The sequence below is a fragment of the Solanum tuberosum genome, unplaced genomic scaffold, assembly GCF_000226075.1.
Source record: "Solanum tuberosum cultivar DM 1-3 516 R44 unplaced genomic scaffold, SolTub_3.0 scf00027, whole genome shotgun sequence".
Classification (NCBI taxonomy): domain Eukaryota; kingdom Viridiplantae; phylum Streptophyta; class Magnoliopsida; order Solanales; family Solanaceae; genus Solanum; species Solanum tuberosum.
The window spans coordinates 1,121,982-1,130,601 of NW_006238953.1; the positions used below are offsets into that span (position 1 = coordinate 1,121,982).

At 32.4% G+C, this 8,620-nt stretch overlaps 2 pseudogenes; both read left to right on the forward strand.

The window, feature by feature from the left end:
• Positions 1-6,016: 6,016 nt before the first annotated feature.
• On the forward strand, positions 6,017-6,543 carry LOC102579049 (histone H2A-beta, sperm-like; annotated as a pseudogene).
• A 1,286-nt stretch (positions 6,544-7,829) lies between these two features.
• The window catches only part of LOC102579375 (probable histone H2A.3), a 2,425-nt pseudogene continuing 1,634 nt past the window's right edge, over positions 7,830-8,620 (forward strand).

Genomic DNA, 8,620 nt, shown 5'->3' on the forward strand with positions numbered 1-8,620 from the left:
ACTTATGATATATTGTTTATTGTAACTTAAGTGAATTTATAGATTTGCCTTTGTTAAGTGGTGATGAATAACTTTGCGACCACAATCTGACATTTTGTAGTCAAAAAACTTTGTGACCACAAACTTTTTCAAGTATGCATCTTCTGTCTTATATTTCTTTAAAAGTGCACCCCACAATTCTTTCGAAGTTGTCATTGCACTATAGACATTATATAAGTCATCCTCTAAAGCACTCAAAATGTGGCCTACATAGGAAGTTTACCTGTTTCCATGCTTCAATAATCATGATTTTTTCTGTCTGGCATTTCAGCAGCAGGCACTGGAGTTACTTCATTGGTAAATTTCTTCAGACCAAGAGTGGTAAGCCAGAAAAATACCCATTGCTGCTATCCTTTGAAATTCACACCAGAGAATTTTCTCGGTTTCTCTGTTGGTGGTGCAGCAGTTCGGGTTGGTGCAGCAACAACCACCGTAACCTTATCATTTGCCATTTCAGAATCTGTAATAAACATAAATTGATACAAATGACTCAGTAAGCAATAACTTAAATTGCAAACTTAATAGGAGTATAAAGCCACGAAGGTTTTTGTCTCCACCAGAAACACAGATTAAAATAAAAATAAATAATTTCCTTAAGATTGTTGCCCTGTGTTTAAAAAACAGTAATACTGATTACCAGAAACTTTGCAGAAACACGAAGTTACCAAAGTTTTCAATGAACCAATGAAGAGCAGAAGAACATAAATTAATTCACAAAAAATAAAATTTGTAAAACATACCAGAATCTGGAAAAGACAGAACGGAAAAGGATCAAGCCCACTGAATGCACAGTGTCCCCATAAAGAAGTTATTCCCCTCTAGTATCCGAGGTTTGATTTGGAATATGTCCTCCCAGGATAGAATGATCTCAATCACTAGTGTATTGATACCCAAAACGCTGGTGTCAGTGAGCCACTCAACGACAGTAAAGTACACGAAAAATATTTGTGCAGAAGAAGAAGAAGAAATCAGAAATTTTCGTAAGTAAAAAGTTTGAAGAATAATAGGTATTTATAGCCAAGAGGAACTGGTTCCGAAAGGTTGCAACCTTTCAGAAACCACACAACCATTTCAGAAAGTTTGCAACCTTTAAAACGGTCATGGTTGTTCCTGAAAGTTGCAACCTTTCAGAACAGTCATCTCCAACGGCGGGAAATTCAAATAAAATGGGAAAATAATTTAAATAAAATTGGTCACTCGAATCCGAGTCGGGTCAGAACGTTTCGGTTAATTAACTAATTAATTGAAATGTTTTTGGCCATTTAATTTTATTTAATTAATTAAATAAATAATTAAAACAAAAATTTGTCCAAAAATAATCTCTCGATCATTTTCCAAAGCCAAAGCCGAAGCCGAAGCCAAGCAAGCAACGGCGACGACGACGCGAGGGGGGTCCCTCTTTCCAACCCTTTTAACAATTAATAGAAGTGTTTATCTATTTAAACTCTCCTATTTTTCTTTCCACCACCGATGAGGGAGAAATGCCTTTTTACTAAAGCATAAGAGGACTTTTCAAGTTCCTCTCTTTTCATCTTCCCTCCATTTCCCATTAACTCTTGCTATATACCCAACAATAATTTTTTTAATTATTAAATGTATAATTGTCTGTTACAATAATGAAGGAATTTAAAAAAAAAAAAGTATAAAAAGATAAATATGAATGGAGGTCATAGAGAAGTGTCACATCACCTTGACAATTTCTTGTTTCTCTTTAGTACTTGAAGGTGATAGAGGGAGACTTCATGAATGGTTGATATTACAATGTGGGGAATCGATAGAGCCCCTCACCAACAAGATAGTAGTTCAAGTAGCCAATCAACTGAGCTGCTAAGATTCTCCTATTCGTCGCATCCCTCACATTTCAATACAAGTACTACTTTTACCTTAAGTAGTTGAGAATGTTTAATTTAGTGTTTACTTTGACACATCTGAAATGTTTCTAATATATAGCTAACTCTTCCTTTAAGAAGAAGAACATTTGTGTGATCATGTTCAATATTATATTAGAACACCAACGAAGGTACATACTGTAAATGACAATCAAGAAGTTGGACCAAGTAAACCATATTCAGAACCATGTATTACTACCTTTTTTCATTAATACCATCATAGAATAAAGCCCTTGCCCAAAAACTTTTTTATTTGAGCATGTTTATATCATTCATGGTTAATGAAGGATTTATTAATTTTGGAATTCCGTTATTTTAAATAAAATTAAATAGAAATAGAAGGTGATCGGATTTATGTAAGACAAAAGTGTAATACCATGCAAATTCTAAGCTAAGATTCGAATAATTCTTCGTATTTCTATATTTTAGGCCCTTGGATGATTCCTAATTGTTAATAGGTATCAAGGTTAATTCTTTAGTGTGAGAAGAGTTCTAGAGATGAATTTGGTAATCTTCTAGCACAAAGTTGAGCTGAAAGCTCCTTTACCGAGTGAGTCGGTATAAGTTTTTACTTGGGTCAGCCTCTAACGAACACATATCTTAAAATCGGAAGTTATGTGTCCAATTACCCATCAAATTAAAGGTCTTTGCGTCTTCTTTCCAATGCTACCAACCGTTCATAAATTCGAGTGCGTGGGTCAGCCTCTAATGAACACATATCTTAAAATCGGAAGAGTTATGTGTCCCATTACCCATCAAATTAAAGGTCTTTGCGTCTTCTTTCCAATGCCACCAACCGTTCATAAATTCGAGTCCGGAGTAAAATGTTATGATCATTTTTTTAGAGACGCTCCAGTTTGCCAAAAGCGACGGACAAAATGACAATCCCTCACTTAAGGTTGTCACACTTTCTAGTGAGCTGGAAAATTTACCCCAGAATTCGACGACTTGAACGACGGTTCGTCACTTTGACCGAACAACATGAAATTTTACCGATTTCATTTTAACTGAGGCTATTTTTTTTTAATCTTAAGCACTTTGGAGAGTTATCTAAATGATCTTAAAACATCGTAGGAGGATTAGACAATCATTTTTCATCATTAAAACCCCTCTTATTCTCTCCCCAAACTTTAACCCTCAAGAATTCTGAAGAAATACCAAGTTAGAATTTCTCTTTCAAGGTTCTCCACCAAGTTTTTCTTCACTAAGGTATGTATTAGCAATTGAGCAAGATGAAGCAAAAAATATTTCTATTAATTGATTAAAAACTGATATATATATACAAAATAAATAACAGAGTCTCTAATAGAGAGTCCTTCCTACTGTGGAAACTAAACCAACAAACTAGGAAAATAAGAAAACAAACTCCTAAAGTGGTGGATACATATCTAACAACCTATGCAGTAAAACACTAAGTAGTAACGTGTCTGGAGTGCAGTAACATAAATAGCGTTCTAATAGTATGTACGTAGAACAATAATAAGGACTTCCTTTCATCCTCATGTCCAAAACTTCCAATTTTACAATATGATTTTGTGAATTAGGTTTCAAACCCAATTATGAATACTTCTTGAAATTTAGTTTTCTTTTGTTAATATGTATATGATTATTATTCTTGTTAAAGCTACTATGCATGAGTCTTTACAAGTTTTTTCTAATCCCAAGATTTAAGCAAAATAGATTTAGCATAATTTTACATGTTCCAGTCTATATTAGTAAAAAATTTCATGTTTTGAACACATGATCCCAAAATTCAATAAGCATGACTAATTTCAGCATTTCAGAACTTAAGTAAAATAATAATTGTAACAAGTATCATTTGTTGAGTTGTGAAGGGGAGGTTCACTCGTTAAATTAAGAGAAGAATCTATATGGGAAAAGGCAACTTTTTTCAGAGTTATTATGACATAAAATGATAAAATACTTTTCTACAAACTTGATTTTTTTATCACGATTTTTCAGAGTAGAATTCCAAGGTATATTTTCAGTTTAGAGCTAAAGAACTAAATTTACATTTACAGATTTTGAAAGTAGTTTTCCAAATGATCTTTATCTGTTGATCTTAAAGTTGTAGTTATTCTATCCATATCATATGTTCATGATTATTGAGAACTGATCAATGTTTATATACTCAATTCTTCCATGCTTCTACTTTCTTGTATTCATCACTTGCATCGCATCATCCTATTTGTGTGAGTTGTTGTATGTATGTTATGACTGTCTTGTACTTGAGTGTTTCCTTCTTACTATCTTGTGTTGTTTTCCCTCTTTTCTCGATAGTTGGTTATCGTAACTTAGAACCTTTCCATTGTAATGTTTAGAACTGTCATGCTTCTCTATATATATTTGATCTTTCTAAGCTTGGTCGACCTATGTTACCTACTGAGTACCCAATATTTTGGTACTCATACTATATTTCTGCATCTTTTTCTGACGCAGCTCTCAGTAAGAGCCGTTCTCAAAGAGCGGTCGATCTCCAGTGATCGTCGTAGATTCAGATTGTGGTGAGCTCTTCATGTCCGGAGGCTTGCTATTTTTCCTTCTTTTGTACCTGTCTATATTTTTGTATTTTGAATTAGACAAACTTGTAAATATAACCTTTCTGTATGTAGATGCTCATGTACTAGTGACACCAGGTTCGGAGATTGATGATTGTGTTTAGTTTGTGTTTGTTGGCCCCCTTCAGCCCCGTTTTCTAAATTGTTTATCATATATTTACAATTCTATAATATGTCCCTATTATGTATATTCATTTCTGCTTATGTTCTTTCATTTTAAAAGTATTTTATGTCTTCCTCTTTTATCTTGTTAGGGTTTTGGCTTGCCTACATGAGGGCTTATAATGCGCACCATCATGACTTGATTTTGAGTCGTGAAATAGAGTTATTGATAAGTATTAATTATCCAACTTATTTATTTCGCATATTATCAAACACGAGTTTTCTTCAATCTATATTAACATGTGTTGCATATATTTGATATTTCTTTGTGAAAGTAAAGTTTCGAAATCTTTTTTCTCTAGTTCTTGTTTTTTTTTGGACGATTAGATATAAAATGGTCAAATTTGAAAGAAATATAGTATTTATTTCCAAGTTAAAAACAATATTAAAAACTTGGAAATTGTGTCCAACATGAATAAGAAATAGAGTTATTTTTAATTTTTGTGAGTGGTCTATATTGAAAATAATAAAAATATGATCAAACATGCAGTTAATTTCTAGATTCGTTAAACTTCAAAAATTATTTCTTGAGTCGTATCGTATTCTAGATTCGTTAAACTTCAAAAAATATTTCCTCTCATATGAAAACTTTATGTTTTATATAGAAAATACACTATTTTAAAATTTTTTTATTTCCTCTCATATGAAAACTTTATATTTTATATAGACAATACACAATATTTAAAAAAATAAAATAACTATAACCTATTAATATTGCTTTAAAAATGAGGGCTACTGTTATTTTTAGGCTTGTTGAGCTGATAATAAATAATAAATTAGTCATTTAAAATATGTTATCTCCTTTCATTATACAAATTAGTCTTAATAAGTTGTAAAACTTTAAATATGTTCAAATAGCTATTAAAGCTAAATATTAAAGAACAAAATTTCCCCCCTTTGTTTGAGCAACAAACTCATCATAATCCCTTTTGTCTTTTTTTTTTTTGGCAACATATTAAAGACATCATAGTCCTTTTTTTTTGGTAACAAACACATCAAAATAAATTAAAGACATCATAGTCCTTTTTTTTTTGGTAACAAAGACATCATAATACTTATTTACTTTGGAAACAAAGACATCATAATCCTCTATTATTTGAAATAAACTTATTATAATCCTTGAAATTGATTAAATGTGTCAACATCTTTATCCACTGTTGATTTGCTCTTTCATCCAACGGCGTACAAGTTCAATCCTCGTGATTGTCTTCTCATTGGCTGGGTTATAACTCTTGTGGGCTATAAATACCAAAGCTAGATATCTTTAGGAATTCACATACACACACAACAATTCAATTCTTCCGCTTCATTTGTCTCTTGTTTCTATAGATTAAAAAGCAAAACTTTTTTTTGTAGTGAAAAAGATCAATGGCCGGTAAAGGGGAAAATCTTGGTTCATGGAAAAATCTTGGTTCAAATGCTAAAAGAAGATCTCATAGCAGCAAAGCTGGCCTCCAATTTCCAGTGGCTTGTATTGCCCGATTCCTCAAAGTCGGGAAGTATGCCAAACGTGTTAGTGCCGGAGCACCGATATTCCTTGCTGTTGTGCTTGAGTACCTTGCAGTTGAGGTGAATTTCTCAAGTTCCTTCTCTCTGTCTCTTTTTGATACGTCAAATTTCTAGGATTTGTGATTACTAAATTTTACATATATGTGATTGTTTGTAGGTGCTTGAATTGGCTGGAATTGCAGCGAGGAATGAAAAAAAAGACTCAGATCATTCCAAGGCACATTCAACTAGCTATTAGGTTTGATAAAGAGCTGAATCAATTTCTTAGAGATGTGGCCATTCCGAATGGTGGTGTTATTCCAATAATTCATAACATTTTTCTGCCTAACAACAAGAGTAACACTTCAAAGGCCGTTGCTGATGCTGCTCACGAGGAGGAGGATTAGATTGATCATTCCATTGCTAGCATCGCGATGTTTGCTTTTATTAATATCCTTGTATTCATAGAAAATTTTATAATTCTATAATATAAAACCTTTGATTTCCTTTCTGCAAGTTTAATGACATATGATATTTATGTGGCTTAGGATAAAAACTCAACATACTTGGATCTTAGTATTACCTATTGTTTAATTTGCTTCAGTTATCATATCATTTATTATTTCTATTGTTATTCATTTCCTGATGTGTATAATAGTTTTAGTTTTTTCTTTTCAAGTGTTCTTAGCAAGCTTTATTAACTATTTCCCAAATTTGAAATAGAATTTTAATTTAATTTGAAATTTCATGATAGATCTAAAGTACGGTAAATGAAAGTTTTTCTTAGAATGCTTTATTAACAATTTCCCAAATTTGAAATACAATTTCAATTTATTTTAAAATTTCATGGTAAAATACTTTTAGTGAGTAGATCTAGAGTAATGTAACTGAAATTTTTTCTATAAATAAAATATAAGAGATGAAATATTTGTAATCCATGATAAATAAGTTATAAAATCTCTTTTTTTTCATATTAAATAGTAGTATTATATATTCTATAGGAACCTCAATAATTTATCTTCTAACTTGGGCATCTTGATTATCTTTTCACTATATTGTTGGATGAACGATGAAAAGTAAAACACCATAAGTTTTATATTGTTATGAAAAAAATTGCTTGATACGTGAACAAATTAAGTCAAATATAGAAAATATTTGAGAAGGTACCTCAAAAATTATATTTACATATAATTAAACAAAATTACTTTCCAGTTGAATATAAATTAACTCTTCAAATAATGTAATGTTAGTATAGAATAAAATTTATACTTTTATCTTTTTCGAATGCGGTTAATCATTGTTATACTATTTAATTTTATTTTGACTAATCCGTGCATCAGTTCTTATCTCTAAAATGTTCTCTTAATATTCATGTTTACGCAAAAGCAGTATCTTATTAAAGAAAAACCCGGCATGTTGTTTTTCATCTTTAATAAGAATCCGATTGGTGTTCTTGTTGCCCGCAATCTCAAGCAATGGAAATTTGCCCTTTCATCCAACGGCGTACAAGTTCAATCCTTGTGATTTTCTTCTCATTGGCTGGGTTATAACTCCTGTGGGCTATAAATACCAAAACCAGATTGCTGTAGACATTCACATACACACAACAATTCAATTCTTGTGCGTCATTTGTCTCTTGTTTCTATAGATCAGAAAGCAAAACTTTTTTTTCTTTTTGAAGGGAAAAAGATCAATGGTCGGTAAAGGGAAAAGCTTTGGTTAAAATGCAAAAAAAAAGTCTCGTTCTCGTAGCAACAAAGCTGGTCTCCAATTCCAGTGGCTCGTATCACTCGATTCCTCAAAGTGGGGAAGTATTCCAAACATGTTGGTGCCGGAGCTCCGGTATTTCTTGTTGCGGTGCTTGAGTACCTTGCAACTGAGGTGAATTTCTCAAGTTCCTTTTTTTTTATATGTCAAATTTTTAGGGTTTGTGATTACTAAATTTTACATACATGCAATTGTTTGTAGGTGCTTGAATTGGCTGGAATTGCAGCGAGGAACGACAAAAAGGCTCAGATCATTCCAAGGCACATTCAGTTAGCTATTAGGTTTGATGCTAAACTTTGTCAATTTCTTAGAGCTATGATGATTCCGAATGGTGGTGTTATTCCAAACATTCACAACATTTTTCTTCCTAAAAGAAGAATAGCTCTTCAAAGGCCGCCGATGTTGTTGGTCAGGAGGGGGAGGAGGATTAGACTGATCATTCCATCTCTAGTATCTAGATGTTCCCCAAGTCCTTAAATATGGTTCGGTAATTCAGAAAAAATGCCTGGAAGCCATATCGCCGAAAAATCCATGGCTAACACACACACAAAAAAACACTAAGAAAATCGCTTAATTTCCTAGTGAGTGGATCCTAAATGCTAAAAAATGTGGAGTCGATCATGGTAAGACTATAAGACTTGTTCCCAGGTCCTTACGGATGGTTCTCTAAAGGTTACGAAAAGAAGTACCCGAAAGCCATATTACCAAAGTATTACA